Raw genomic sequence first — 17,072 nt, forward strand, 5'->3', positions numbered from 1 at the left:
TCCATATGTATAATAAACTTTGACAAAATTTGTTAGCATGATAAATTGAAATGGGTTTGGAAACGAACTGTTCGTTGATGTCACATAATTTGCATGGTGTAAAAATGAGATTTTTTCCATCAGGTTTTCCAATAATTATTTTTACATATAAAAAGTACATCAATAAAACATTACGAATAAAATAATACAAATTAAATACATGTACGTACATAAAGAAAAAAAATGTCAAAGGAAGTCCCGCACATTCAAATATGTTCAGACGGCATTTTTGCTTGTTTACGTATTGGAAGCGTCTACACATAAACGTTGCAAATATTTTCAAATCCAATACAAAAACACATTCCTTATAAAATAAAAATATTCCCAAGTTTGATCACCAACGATCCGTCGAACGAACGCAAACGACGGACATAAAAAGTGAATATAAATCACAAGAGTACATTCCGCACGAGATTCAATTTATTTTCGGACGTGCCAAATTTCCTCTTCAGATTTATGACGAACAGGTCATCTGGGGGATTCCAAAGTACGTAACCATCCCACATAAGTTGACAAAGAAAATATGGTTAAAAAAAGACACATCAGCAGAGCACGAATTTCTCATTGAGATGCACATCTCGTTGCAAACGAGGCAGCATTGAAGAATGGTTAATTGACGATTTCGGATGACCCGTTCCACAATGCATACCGTACTTTACCCACACGTAACCTACCTACCTGTCGACGTACACATGTTCGACGTGACTTAGTTTAAATAATTAAGTTAGAATAGTCTCACGGACAGGCCGCGAAGAACAATGGCGACGAGAGGTGGGTGGTGGGTGCATCGATAAAAATCTGTGCGACATTCCCGTGCGGCACACGCGTCACACACGTGATTGTGCGTTCAAAGTGCACAATAATTTTCACTCGCGATTTCACCATCGTCAAGCAACTCACCTGAAACAATAAATAACATAAAAAAGTTATGTGGCTGAACTTGATTTTAATTGCTTGCGCGACTCAAACGCATACATTACCGATTTTTTATTTTATTTAACGACAAACCACTAATTTATTGGCATACAAAAATACCACAGTTTACTTTTCCTTGTGCAATCACACAGAAAAACCATAAGCGTGTACATATACGATTCCATATTTCAAGGAATGCTTTATCTTTAGATCTTATTAGCATCATATTTTAACGGATGGTAAATAGCTGATGGATCAAGCTTCGCTCGGTAAAGAGATGATTGGGAGGATGATGATTTTATAGGCGGCACGTGTTTTTTTTTTATTTTCCCAATACATGTCACGCTATCGATTTTTAGATAGTTTTGCACATGTAAAAACCGCTAGCACACCTGATCTGTGATATGGTACCCAGGCCAAAAATCATTGTATTGACATAGGTTTGACAGTAATCGATAATGATGATTCCCACATTTGAAGAAATATAGGAGAAACTTCGAAAAAAATCCTTGTGGTGGTGAGTTATGTTTTCACCACAGGAGGCCAAGAACGCGCCCGTGCCGTGCCTTACAATTCAGTGTGTTTGCACCTTAAGGGTTCTTATATTAACATGGGCGTGACTTTCAATTTTCATCCTACTCATACACACGCAATTAAGCTACACAGCTTGCATTCTGCTATTATATGTCAACAATTTCAAAGGTAATTTAACCCCTAAATGAGTTTTTCCAAATCTCGAGACCCATTCTGTTGTAAAAAGATTCGACAAAACTCGTTAGTCTAATTTTCGATAAAAAAATTGACAAATATCATATATAATTAAATGAGATTAGTTCGTTAAGTATCATTCGCAGCCATTTGCCATCCATTGCTGGATGAATGGTCTCTCCAACACGCTTCCATTCGTCCCTGTTTTAAGCAATTCGTATCCATCCCATTTCACACATTTTTTTGAGTTCATCCAACCATGTCTTCTTTGGCCTTCCTTCCTTCTTTTTACATTCTCTCAGGTACCATTCGAGCACTTCTTTCGTACATATATATATTGTCTGTTCTTCTAGCTACGTGACCCACCGATTGCCATTTCAATTTCTTTACCATCACCATTACATCAAACAAATTTGTCATACTTCTAACATATAGGATAAATTTAGTAATTCTTTTGGGAATGATAAAAATAGTATACTTTTCAAAATGCGACAGAATTCGAATATAAAATGAATTAAACATTAAGTAGAACAGAAATCAAAGAAAGCTGACTCATAAACGATTCTAACTAGCACAGGACGAAACGAAGCGCTGAGATCAATTTTCCAAAGAACATAAACAAAACCTTACAACTGTTATTATGGAGAAACTTTTATTATAGAGTGCAAGTTTTAACCGACGAATTATCAGTCGAGTTTATGTACTTTTTGAACGGCACGGCCCTGGATTTCAAATCGGTACGGGCGATTACTTTACAGCAGCAGCACGGATGAGCCAGTGAAAGTCTGCACAACATTGAACTTGACAATGGTGCGAACGATGGTAAGGTGCGAGAGCGGCCTTCACTGTCATCGCAGAAGAAGCAAAGGCCGAACAGGGCCGCATCGGAACATGGTCATAATAATAAATATTATAAGTAGCCCTATTAGGGGGGCTTGCTCGAGGCGCCCATTAAAATGCGGGAATTCCCCGTCCCGCGATTATATCGTCGACGGAAAGCGGATCCGTGGGTCATCCCAAACGGATTCGATAGGTTAACAAACCCGGATCGGACTACGCCTAAGCACACGATGAAAGTCACCCCCGGTCGAAAGAGGTGAACTGCGATCGTTTGAAAATTTAACTATACGAATTGTAAGCAGTCACGCAAGTAATAAATAGCGATAAACATTCCATAAATTTTAAACAAATTCATTAGCCTAACATATGTGCTTTTTAGTATAGCATAAAAGTATTTTATGCTGTTCAGTCCATATAGCATAAAAGTATTTATAAATAAAATAGTGCAGTGTTCATGAAATATTTTCAATTTTTTTATTTTTACATAGATATATATCAGGAAAGCTTGACAAGGAAGACCCCAATGCGCCTTCCTGGAAAATTAATTACGAAAAAACAATGCAGCATTTTTATTACATAAATCACTGTGTATCGAGAAGCTGAAGAACACGAAATTAACAATTAATTAATTAATACATTGAGATATCTATGGATTTTTAGACTTGTACATATATTTTTACAAATTATACATATATACATTTACAAATAATTATACCTATACATACATTAATATAGAAGATTTGCGACAGCTGGTAGGATGATTTTTTTGGCAATTTTAAGCAATCGTTTCAACAAAGATCAGATAAAATTGGCAAACTCTGATAAGAAACGATCGACTTGGACTCAAACATCAAAGTCTAACCAGCAGTATATGAAAGATTAGCCCGGGATTGAACCGGGATTAACTTTTACTTAAAAAGTCCAGAGAAATTTAGATTTTTGGAAGTAAGCAATATATAATATATAAATACTGTTCGGTGATCTTTGTTGTCAACCACTAAATATCTATCAAACAGGACTTTTAGAGCTAAACAATAAGAATCGCGTATATTTCTTTAAATGAGGAAGATCAAAAATGTTGAAAATCACTATCTTCAGTGCGGCGGTGTATTTTTATTCTGATAAATTCTGAGCCGATTTATTTATGTATGGGAAACCATGCTACTTTCATTTTTGAAATTAAAAATAAATAATCCAATAAATTTTATTTAAAAGTTCGTTTCGAGATAACTTTTCCAAATCATTTTAACTATAACAATTGATACCTTAAAAGTATTTAAGTGACACAATCGCATGATCTAATAGTCGTCACCACAACGTTTCAAATCCATTAGTAACTCTGACTAAAGCCTAATTGACCATGTGTCAGCTCAAACCTTGGCATACGTATGTAAACGTCTCATTGACATATCCAGGTAATTCATATAAACACACACACACACACACACACACACACACACACACACACACACACACAAACGAATAATAATGAGATAAAACGCGGACAAAAATCTCAATTTTAAATGTTAATAAGGCTGATGTATCGTAAATAGGGAACATCCTTTTTGAAGAAGTTCCCAAGGTGACGGAATCAATTGTGTTTGTGCGCGGAGTGATGAGATCAAATAAATTGCAGTAAATTGCCACGATATATCGCAAAACGGATATGAATATACAATACTTATATGCACATGACGCATGCAGGTCAACGATGAATGACAGATACGTATACCAGTTTTTCTCGGGACGAAAAGAAAATCGGTGAAAACCAAACAAACACGCAGTCGAAAGAAAAACTATGTCTGCCAAACCTTTTTGCAGACGATTATTGTTCGATAATGTGAAATAGCTCAACGGCAGCAAAATTAACGTTTCTCACAGATGATGATACGACCCAGCTGTGCCGTGGGACAGTGTTCGAGTTTAGATGAAAATCAATACAATCCATATATGAAAATTTCACCGGTTACGGACCGATCAAAATGCGGCCAATTCTAATAATAAAAAAGAAGCACCGTTTGTTTTGTAATCGCGTGTTACATTTTCATCACAAAAGATACCTACCTGGCTTAGTACATTCTTATGTGCATAAAAAATTATTATCCTTAGTCACGGGCATTGTATAATATAAAGAACATTCGCCGCATTTCTTTTCGCCACATTGCAATATTGCACATCCTTGACCGAAATGCTGTCGAGAGCGAGCGACGGACGTTCGAACGCGTTTTTCAATTTTTAGTCGTATTATTTTGCAAACGAGTCAGTCAATTTCACCTTTAAAACAATGATTTATTGTCATACGTATTTTGACAATTCGCAACACACTTCAAATTTGACTCGGTGTGAACACGAATGACCATAACCCATGAATTTGAATTTGAATACAATGCGACTGTTATATGTCGTTTAAGATTTTTCTCTTTTTTGTAGGTAAAAAACGTAATAATAAAATATTTCGTGCGAACAGCGATGTCAAGAGATGATTTATCATATGGAAAAAAATTATAAAATTTACAGTACGGAATTGGAAATTCCATACAATTCATAATGCCGCTAAAAAATGTATTATACACATGTATAACTAGAAAACTAAGTGACTGGTAAGCATATAAATAAAAAGCTTATAAATATAAGAATTTAAGAATATATTAAACCTTTTACTCAAGCAATCGAAAACCTAGAGTTGGAATACGATGATGAAAAAAATATATATACACAATTAATTCAGATATATATACACAATTAAAGAAAAAAACAAATAAAAGAACAAAAACATTTTTTACTTTTAAGTCGTCGTTTTTAAGTTTAAAATATGTATGATTAACAAAAAACGGAAAAAAAAGAAAGTATGTACTTACGTGCACATCTCTAATATATAATTTCGAAAGAGACTTTATATGTTTGTATTGTATTGTTGGTTCGCAAGTCCGTGACGTCATCGATTTTTTTTTTTTTTCGATTCATAGGCGCCGATTTGATTTTTTTCGATTCAAAGGATTCGAAGTCTACGGGGGCGAAAGCACCGAGGGCGCAGGCGCCGCCGGGGGCGAAGGCTGCAGGGCGCAGGCGCCGGATTCTGGTATACATATAATTTCTAAAGAGACAATATATATATGTTTGTTTGTTCGTGACAATTTAATAAAAAAAACAAATGAGTATTCAAATAAATTTATTTAAAATAAAACTATTATAATAAATTTAATAAAATGTTTACTATTAGATGTCATGTTTAAGCGGTTTATATGACAAATACCGAGCGAAGCCGGGTAAAACCACTAGTATACGATATATAAGAACATACTATATGCAAGCTCAATAAGACTGCACAAGTTCGGATTCAACGTACTCCCTGACATATGAAACATAGGAAGTGATTGCACAAGCTTACAGTGTAGCAATGAATCAGACTTCATGGAATTGTACAACACATACAAATTAATAAATCCAGTTTTGATTGACAAGTCAACTTAAATCAATAACGAAAGCGAAAACTTTCACAGATGCTGCGTCTGCGAGTAAGGGCTAATGTTTGTTTGCCAATTGAAACAGCAGGCGAGATAATTAAATATGGCACGAAACGGACAATGAGCGCGAAATAGAAATTGAGTTTGTCGAATATACGGTATAGTGTTTTCCCGCGGTTTCACCGCATTTTTCTTCCATTTCTCCAGGTTCATTATGTAGAACATTAAAACACCACTGGTTCCCACGAGCATGGGGGCCGATATTTAAACAATTACCTCGGCTGGGTCACGATCACCCTGTAAGCAGCGAATAATTGGAAATTTAATAAACGGACCCAGTTTTGCTTAACGGAACTAACCCGGACAAGTAAATTTTTGGCATCCGCAAATTCAAGAATCGTTTTTGTACAATAAAAAATAGTGATATTACATATATTGTTAATTGCACAAAAAATATTAAGGGGGTATTCTAGTCTAGAGGCATGAATTTTAGGTATTTTTTCAGGTGCAATAAAAAAAAACCAAAAATTATTTTTACCAGCCATTATTTTACCAAATAATGTTTGAAGAATACAAAGAAAAAAAAATTCAAAATTCAAAAAGTTACAGGCTGATGAAGTGAGGGGTCTCGAAAAAATGGTGCGCCCTGGTTGACACGATTCCAACCCTCCTAGTATTCCAAAATCAAAAAAGCAAATTAATTCTTAATCCAAACAAATGCTGCTATGGCATGAACTACGGAAAAGTCAAACAAAAATTTTTTCGCAAAATAGCGGCTGTTTGAAATAAAAAGTCTATTTTTTACCAGTTTTTTTGACTTTTCCGAATTTTTTAAAAATAGTAAAAATTGAAATTTTGTCATAGTTCTAGTTCATGCGATAGAGGAATGTATAGAGAAGGCTCACACAAAATTTCAAGTAAATTGGTCCAGTAGAACTAGAGATATCATGTCAACCGTTTCGAAAAAAGTAGTTTCGAGAAAAACGCGTTTAAAGTTTCGGGTTAACTTACGTGTCGGTCAGATGCCACGACACTAAAGCAGCTATTATCTCCGAAAATAATTTGAATTTCGAAAAATCCTCTTAAGTACATATTCTCAAAGGTTAAGCTTTGAAAATATGAAAGAAAAAAAAATCGATTTCTTCAAATTTCTAGACTAGAATACCCCCTAATGCAGTTGCGGATGTCAAAAAGTTATACTTGAGGGTAAAGTCCATGGGGCAAAAATGCAAGATTTTGAGTGATTTGAACTTAAAATCCATCAGAGTGTGTTTAGTATGCGTGTCTGTGTATTTTGGAGATTTTTTGAAAACCTTTAGTCCTATCAAATTGAAACTTAATATCGGTTACTGATATGCTTATCAATACGTTATTTTTTTTTTCTTCAAATTTTTAAGTTCACTGGAAGTGTCCCCTTATAAGTGTTATCTTTTAAGTTTTTGAATTTGACTATCTCCTAAACAGCTTAACATATTAGATCGAAACTTTTTTACATGTAATAGAAATGATAACCAATATTTTTTATACGATAGAAAAAGAAAACATCGACCGTATTAGCGTAACCTTGCATTTACGACAGTACATACCACGTACTGGCATTCAGTATTCACTTACTCTCATTACACCAGAAAATGATTAATATTACACGAATTATGGGTAAAAGTACCTTTGGTCGACCTTCACAGCGATAATGAGAGGAGTGAATAACAACTTCAAAAGTTGTCGATTCGAAAAAATAACGAGATAATCGTCTTTTTGTCGACTAATTTCCCGAGAGTTGCACGCGAATCGGAAAAAAAACTTGATCGGTCGTTACGCTAGTATACAAATTTTTGTACGTAAGATCACGAACACATGTCGACTTCCTCAGGTGTGTGACATCATCCAGATGTAATGCTGGACCAATAAATCGAAATGTGGAAAACTCAATGAAGGTCTCCTTTAGCATTTAGCACTCTTCAATGTTTTTTAATCAAACCGAGAATGCGGACTTGGACGAAGCAGCACGACACCTCACACGATACATATAAATACTGCGATAGTCAAATTGGCTCTAATTAAACATGAGTCAACCCTTATACGAGGAACTCGACAAAAATGCAACGTAAAAAAATATAAGTGAAATGTTTACGGTTTGCGACTACTTACATATTTTCATTTAATGCGTCAGTTAGACCTTGACGATATAATCACAACAAACATCTTTTCGTTGACATTTCAGAGATGTGTGTTGTAATTCAAACGGAGGCTCCATCTTTTAAGAGGCGCATGGAATGCACAACATATTATTGAGAATCTGCATAAACGATAAACGATCATTCAAGTGTATATTTTTCGCCGTATATTCCACGCATAATCCAAGCGTGACGTCGCTTACCAATATTCTAATGAGCGATTCTAAAATTAAGGATCAATTAAAAAATTACATAGCATAAATGTATACCGATTCTAATTTAAAATTGTGCCTTCAAACAGCTCGGAAAGGCAGTTGCGAAAATAATAAGAAACACCGGTTTCAGAACGCGGGTTCAGTTTCATCACATTTATGCAATCGGTATATTAAAACAGGATTAATTTCAATGTAAACACGTACGCGGCAATAAGAATGTACATATGTACGGTACATACATATATGCGGATAACAACAGAGCCAAGCGTATCGTTGACGTAGAATTAATTAACGCGGGCGAAAAAGAGTAGGTAATCTAAATAATACCAAAATTTTTGCAATATGTCACGGTCGTCGCGTTGCGAAGATGCACTTCGTTTAAGAAACTCAAACGAGTGAACAAATTCTTAATTAAATTCGACCGCGGTTGAGTTGTTTCGTCAGTGGGTGGATTCATATTGAAATTTGTGCTAATACGTATTAGGAAATTGACTTTAATCCGAAGTGTTAAAAATCAACGAATTCAGTTTAGGTTCGTAAAATTCAACAGTATTTATAAAGATTCCTTTATACCTGTATAGCTCAAGCCGGCAACTGCACGTAAACAGCAGTAAGAAAAATTCATACCTTCCGTAATGTGTATGTGGCGTATCCGAAACAGCAGCAATCGACACGATCCATTCATACTATACAGCAGTACACGTCACCGAAACGTATCAAGAAGAACCGGGTTTTTTTGGCTATTGTGTAAATATTCACGTATAATGTGACATAGTGAGTGCACCCGTACTAACGATAGTGTTGCCATGTGCATATGAATATTTTCAGAAACATCACATTGAGACAATATTGACACGAAGATACGACGTCGTATCATCACACTTTGAATTTACATATGTAATCCGATTTTACCTTGCACTCGTACCAAAACAAGCAAGACCGTGCCGAAAGCGGGCAGTGCTCTATAGCACGAATATAACTAGTCTTTTCCTTGCATTGCTAGATAATATAAACGTACTTCAATACGCTGTAGCTGCAGACTATACAGCTCTACAGTATATAATGTAGACCAACTTGGCAAAAATTGTATTAAAAGATCAGAAAAATGTCTAAAAGAGTCTCATGTTAGTCCGCTATTTACTTCTAAATTACAAAAAACCCTTTAATAATTATTTATTTAACGTTTTTGACCATTATGGCATTACAGGAAGAACGTAGTGCGCCACAATGGCCTACATAATAAAATAAGATAAGAGAGGGAGAAAACAAAAATAAAATAAAAAATTAATAGATACAACAAAAAGCAAAAGCAAAAAATTAAGATACAAAAAATTTAAAAAAAAAAAGTATTATTAAAATTATAACGAGCTTCATTAATTTATTATTATCATAATGTACTTTTGATAACTTTGAGATAATAACTTATTTGCAAAATTATTCCATAAAAATGTTGAGTATTAAGATATGTCTTTAGTAGTGGTCACACAAAATATAATTTATTTTTTCTTTCCATTTAATAGTCTTAATCGTAAACTGTATGAAACCTAACGACAACTGTATGAGCAAAGTTAGTCCCTCATATTTTTCATATTTGATATACATATATGTATCTCAGAAGTGGAAAATTGTGCAACATTGTGTACTTCTTGTAAAATTATTAAAAGCATTCATCTTCAATTTTTCGTGTAATAACCATACGAAAATAAATTTAAAATATTCCTTGATCCGCCCAGGTCATTCTGAGCGTTATTGTACAACTTTAAACTGATTATTTGCAATCGTAATTGATTGCTGCAAAAAAACTAAAACATTTGAATGAAAAACATACAAGGAAAAACTTGACAAGGCGTTCGTAATCTTTTGTATGTATATTTATCGTAATCGGCCCATGTTATTTTCGTCTATACAAAAGCTAAGCTTTGATCAACTATGTATGTACATTAAGATATAAAAAAAATCTATTGTGCAACAATCGCCGACACAGACCACCAGTCACCGACGTCTGCACACTTGCGGTATTGTTGTAAAAGCATTTTACAAACAACAAAATAAACTGTATCAAGGTCCAAATAAACACACAAACTATCACGACAACGGCACACGCCTAACCCGAAAGTCAAACTGACGTAAAAATTAATTGATCACGAGTCACGCATGACTTTCTTCCAATAAGTATAGCAGCCGATAGTCGCAGTAAACACATAGTGCCCGGCATGGCACAGGATATGAAATTCAATACCATCCACAAATGATGAATTACGTCGTGGATTTTGGACGTACGTAGTAGTTTATATTACAATAATAATTACGAATCAACAGCGTGTATAACGCAATCAAATTGAAGCAATTCAACAATGTCGTTTTCATCAGTCAATCACGTCATATCGATATAAATGGTATGATTTCACAGATACTATTTGAGAGCGAATAATATTACTCAATAATACTTTTTCATAACGATGATTGCTTTATTTAGAATTTCGATAGACTGTATAAAATAAATTAAATATAATTAATATAATCAACGAAAAAGACGTGCGGTAAATAATTACACATTGAACCAATCATTCATTATACCTACATATTCCCAATTTTGATAAATGTCTAATTAATGCTAAATATTATTTATTTATATGGCCAAGATTCGCATAAATCAACCTTTTCTTTATTTCAGAAAATATATCTCACACAACATTAAATATAATGTTTTGCATCTTACAATATTTAAAAATACTGGTGACCTGTAATACGTTTATTCTGTTTTTCTGAGAATCTGGACATATCGAATTAAAACAAGTGATAACATTTTGTGAATGAAGTCAAACAGAAATAGTTTTTATGGAGCTGAAAATTGGACTTCTGTCAAAATATAACGGCTTATAAATATGTATACCATATTATACATATTAGCGACATTTATTTAGGTTAATATAATATTACAAAAAAAATAATACTTAATTTGACCGAAAATAGTGAGAAGAAATCATAGAGAAGAAATCATAGATAAATCATAAAAAATCACAATCGTGAGTCTAACGACAACAGTAACTTTTAAACACGTAAATCCAAAATTACATTTTTGTTCAGATGAGAATGAAAACTGCTCTATTCACCGTATACGTTTGTAGTATTAATTTTATCGTTCTTTTTTGAATTTATTTTTAGTGATTTTAAAAAATTACATAGAGGTGGATTTGGAAAACATCGTTTTCAAAAATAACAAAAAAAAGTGTTATTAACTGAAGCTGGATTAACGCCCTTTACAATTAAGGGTAACGATATGCATACATACATACATATTGACAATGGGAACAATTTTCCAAACGAATGGATTTTTTGAAAACTGATACATATTGATAAAAGAAAAAAAAATAAAAGTATTGTGATCATCTGGTCTATTTTATGTTCAATATTTTGAGTCTTTGAAAGGAGGGAACAATCATGTAGAATCATTAGTGCGATTGTAATACACATGCTGTGAGCATTAGCCGACATAAATGTTGGCAGGCAAGTTGCTAGCTCCGAGAAACCACTAGGACAGAAAAATTCGAGCATACAAAGTACAGAAAAGATTCATTCGAAGATGCAGATCAATAAAAGACTCGACAAAAAAAATATATCCAAATACACACGAAAGATTTACAACGTTTTTCCCGCAAAACGAAAAAAAGTACGGGGCGTCATATTTCGCACCTCAGCGGATGTTTTCATCGAGACCAGATCGAGCACGTTAGCATACAGGCCGGCGGCCGGACAGAACCTGATTAACGGCGGCCGCTGATGCTGCGGAGAATCTCCTCGACGACCTCACCGACGACACCGCCTAATCGGTCGAGACAAGGTCGACCGACCACCTCGACCACCGATCCAGAAACTGTGACGTCACTGCGTGTAACACACGCGAGCTGGTGTCATGGATGTGTGAGTGTGAGGAAAACCCCGCCGCTGAAGAATGTGACCTTTCGAGTGTGCGGAGATGTTTCGGCTTTGGCATGCCCCCGTATACGGCGACAAGATAATGTGGCGACGGCCGACTGGCGCCTCGGCTCCTCGGCCTCATCCTCATACCTTCTTACGACGAGAAAACATCTCGCCGAAATACCGCAACAACCCTAATTAGCACCTAAATCTCGCTCCTTGCTCGCGGTTCTCTTATTACATCGGTGGATGTGTCGCAAACTTCGCGTGCGGTGTAAAATTCCGCTCCGTATGAAGCGCGCGAGTCATATAAAGTTATTAAATTCCGTATGCATTTCATACACTCTTTTTTTAACACTAAGTTTTGAACGAAATTGTATCTGGACAAACATTTGCAATTAGTTATTTTTTGGGACTTCGTTTTGAGCGGATGAATTTGAGGGGATGATGATGTTATCCTTTGAGAATAAAGGAGGGGATGATGGTTTGAACGTTTGTTTAGGTCACAATTCAGCAAAGAGCTGTCTCAATGATTAATTAAAATCCAAGTATTTGATAAATTTATAGAAAAGGTAGATATATATATTAAGTATTGGTACTGAACGTTTTATAAAAGTATATTCTTGGAAATTTTAGTGAGAAGTAGTGCGTTTTCAACAAGCCAATGCAGAATACACACTAATGTATTATCTCTAGAATGTCGACATGTTGCCTTATAGATAATTATCATCATAGAAATTGTAAGAATGTGTTTAGTAGTCACAAATTTACAAATTTAGTAAACAATTTTAAAACGAGACTAAAAATCTACTGTCAAGTAGTACATAATTGATTGAAAATTTTCAAACAATTGTTCCCGATACGTTTCGCGCAATCAATCATTTCATTGCCGAGCAATTTTTTCCATTTCGAATGCTATGGTATACGAGTAAATAATGCTTGGGTATATAATCGGTAACGTAGCAATTAATCAAAATAAAACACGTTATATCATCAATGTCACTAAATGAAAAATTCACAATATTAGATACGTGTAATAAACAAATCGATAATATCTTCGGTCGGCGTCGATTATTGACAATAATTCAAAAATATTTTATAAATAGGATTTCACAATGATAAAAATATGTAATTATTATAATAATTAATCATTAACGTGAAGGTCGTCAGGTTGACTTTACATAATTGTTTTTTTTATTCAGAAAATGCAAAAATTCCTGGTAAATTGACAAAAAAATACCAAACATTATTTTTACTTTTCGGCAATTCGTCGAAATCGGCAAAATTTTATTGCATACATATTCGAATATGCTGCACACAAAAGCAAATTGATAAAGTGTGTCGCAGTAAATTGCACACCTACCATTAGGTAACAACAGTTGAGATTATTGCTTTCCCTTCTTAACGGACAGGTTACGTACTAGGGCCGGATGCATAAAATATGACATAATGGATATTTCCCTTCTTTACAGATAAATACACACATTCGTCGAGACAAACCTAAATAAAAGGTGATGTGGGTTTGATCACGTCACGACAACAACCAAGTCCAACGCTAACAACATCGTTCAATATTGCCGGCTTGCACAATTTACGAGATGAAAAGCTCGAGAAAAGGGAAATGAGTCATTAGGTATAAGAGCTGTGCAACTTTTTTCCATATACCAACCAACCCGTTCACTTTAATGCTGTAAAATTGCAAATGGAATTGGAAATCTTAAAGGTGTCATAGAAAATCTAAAAAAAGAAATATAATATACATACATATTCAGTTACTTTGGGAAGTTGCTCCGAAAGCTTTCTTTCAATAGACACTTCCCTTAATCTTGGTTGTTTGGCTCTTCAAATTAACCAATGTATGTACAAATTAAGTATAATTATGTACATTTTAATTCAAAACAGATCAGAAAAGTTACAACACAATGAAACAGTCACTTCGCAATTTGTCTTGGTGATAAAAAAGGACAATGAGGCTGCGACATAATCACTGGTTTTCCCTATAGGCATTATTTTTTATCACACCAACTGAGAGACATCGACGAACGAGCAAACGTCAAACACGATCGCGCGGCCAAATTTGATAATTCACGAATGAGATACGAATAAAAAGTGGATGTGGCATTAAAATTCCAAGACTTTTATTGCTGCATTGGACTTCGGTCGCAAAGACAGTAAGTTTTTAATGTCGCAGATGTTATTTACGGACGTGGACGCAAAGGGTCACATGGTGACAAAGCGAACGGCCTTGCAAGGTTACACCGGGAATTCCTTGAACCAAAGACGAGTATAAATATAAATATTATAAAGCCGAGGCATTCTTATGGAAGAAATTAATTTCAACGAGCGTATATTTTATGTGGGTCATAAAGGTGCATTCTTCGCGGACACGGCGAAATTATAATTATTGCAAAATAAAAACAAATCGAACACTTTTCGGTGAAAACATATCCGAACGGTTCGTTGAACTTTCGATGAATTTATTGCCATTTATAATGTAGAGTTGATTATTCCTGGAAAATTACAAAAGCGATAATTGAAAATTCGCGAATGGTTTATTTACTTCTAAATATAATCATTACGTATTTACCATGCAATTAAGCATTATGAGGTATAAAATAATCGGCAAAACGCAAAAAATAAGTTTCTATTATTATACACATTTGTTTATTGTGTGTTGATTTTATCATGCGGGCATTTGCAATAAAATTAAAATTTTTAATCATACATAAATATATCGATTTTGTTTATTGAACATTATGAAAATCGATGATGTTTATTTACATAAGAAAGCGCTTAAATTATTAAGTATTTTTCGATATGACGCCATAAGTAAACCAATTAATTAAAGGATGTCCCGAGCGAGCTATGTATATAAAAAAAATCGCTGTGACGCACTGTTTGTTTGCATCTGAAGAGGATCTAATAAAAATGTAGTAAAATTCTAAATAGCTACTTTACATTTAAATAAACAAAATAAGATTTACAATTCCGTTAATACAAAACACAAACTGATGGCTCGCGTGCTCGTTAACAAAGAATACACACAAATATCGCAGAAATACTATTTGCATTTCAACATTCTCAGTATTTGTATTAAGGTTAGCGCCGATTGTTTAATTAAAACCGCTAATGATGCGCAGTCCTAGAAAAATAAATAATTCATAAATCGAATACATTAAATACCAGTTTCGTTATATGTAGCAATTTAATGGAAGTTTTCTCGATTGAGCTAAGATAGTTCAGGAAAACAAATTGGATGGCGCTTACGAAACGACACGAGCTAAAAAATGGGAATCTTTTGCCGATCGCGACATTCTTAGCATTCTTCGGAGGCCAAGGCAGCGACGTCTGTACGTTGGACGCAAATCGGAAAAAAGTTGTCGAAAAAAATTATTCGCATGCAAATAAAGCACGCGATGGAGCGTGTCGCGCGAAGGAAATACCGCGTGGAAAAACTGTGACTTTTCCCCCAATGCAAACTACGTAACACCGTACGTTTTATGTAAACAAATGTACTAATGACAAAAAAATAATGCGATCGTGGAAATTCAGTGCAACAATCAACATACGAAAGTAAGGAATCGTGAAGAAATTTCAAATTGACTTTCCACGTACAAATTAGCATATCTGTCAAGGAACAGAAAACCCCTCACCATCTGATGAGCATGTGAATCTAAATCGAATCTAAGCGGTTGTTTTCAAGCATACATTTGTAAACAAATTAGAATAAAAAATGTAAACGGTGTAAAAAAAATAACCATCGTTTTTTCCACGTAAGACTAGATTGAATTATGTATATTAAATGCATCCGTGAACTTCTTTGACTCATCGATTTTTTCTATTCAGAAGAATAAAAAAATTGATCATGTTCCGAAAATTTATTACAGTTTAGTATTCATTCGATAATATAATTAGAATACTATAATATTCAACCGAAGTTTTGTACAACACTGCAATATCCGCACACGAAATCATTTTAAAAATATTTATTTTTAATTCTAAAATGTGTTTGCATCTTATCTAAACATTTTCATTCCAACATCTGTCTATAATTAAAACAGTAAAACAATCAGTTACAAGACTTGAGGATCGTGATTCAATTTCCACCACTTTTTCGGTATATTTCGTCGTCAAATTTGTATACATATACACAAAACACACATACGATAATGTTTTACATATTGAAATACTTATTTTACGATAAACATTACTATTAAAAAATATAGTAAGAATTGATTTTAAACGATTTTTTTTAATATTTCAAAGTTGTGTTAATAGCTTAAAAATCTATGAATGATTATAATATGTCTCGTATATTAAAGATATTACATACATGTATACAAAAAACATTTTTGTATACAGTATACAAACTCCTGTTTAAGCAGACGAAAAGTTGAGAAAACGAGTCTTGAGATATTGCAAGTTGGTAGAACGGAGCGCACTGTGATTCAATATCTATATAAATCAAAAATTCTTTTATTTTCTTGATAGCACAATTGACACAAATTGCCAATATTTACGTATTAAAACTAGACCTTGTTCAAATTTCTCAATTACAAGTGTCTTTTGAGCGGACTAAAATTCAGCAAATCATCATAGATATGTACATTCTGAGTCAGATAATAATTTAGTCGAGTTGTATCATTGAATCCGCAAATACGAGACAAAAATTTATTCAACCAATCAACAACAGTTTACCGAAGATTGATGTATTAATAACATAATACATTGTATATAAACGATTTATTCGACACATTTTAGTGCGGAATGCTTGCACGAAACATTACCATGAACGACCA

General features: G+C 34.0%; 1 protein-coding gene across 1 annotated transcript in view; it reads right to left on the reverse strand.

The window, feature by feature from the left end:
- The window catches only part of Naa15-16 (N-alpha-acetyltransferase 15/16), a 62,810-nt gene that overhangs the window by 28,532 nt on the left and 17,206 nt on the right, over positions 1–17,072 (reverse strand). The window lies entirely within an intron of this gene.

This window comes from Arctopsyche grandis, chromosome 8 (genome assembly GCF_051622035.1).
Source record: "Arctopsyche grandis isolate Sample6627 chromosome 8, ASM5162203v2, whole genome shotgun sequence".
Taxonomy (NCBI): domain Eukaryota; kingdom Metazoa; phylum Arthropoda; class Insecta; order Trichoptera; family Hydropsychidae; genus Arctopsyche; species Arctopsyche grandis.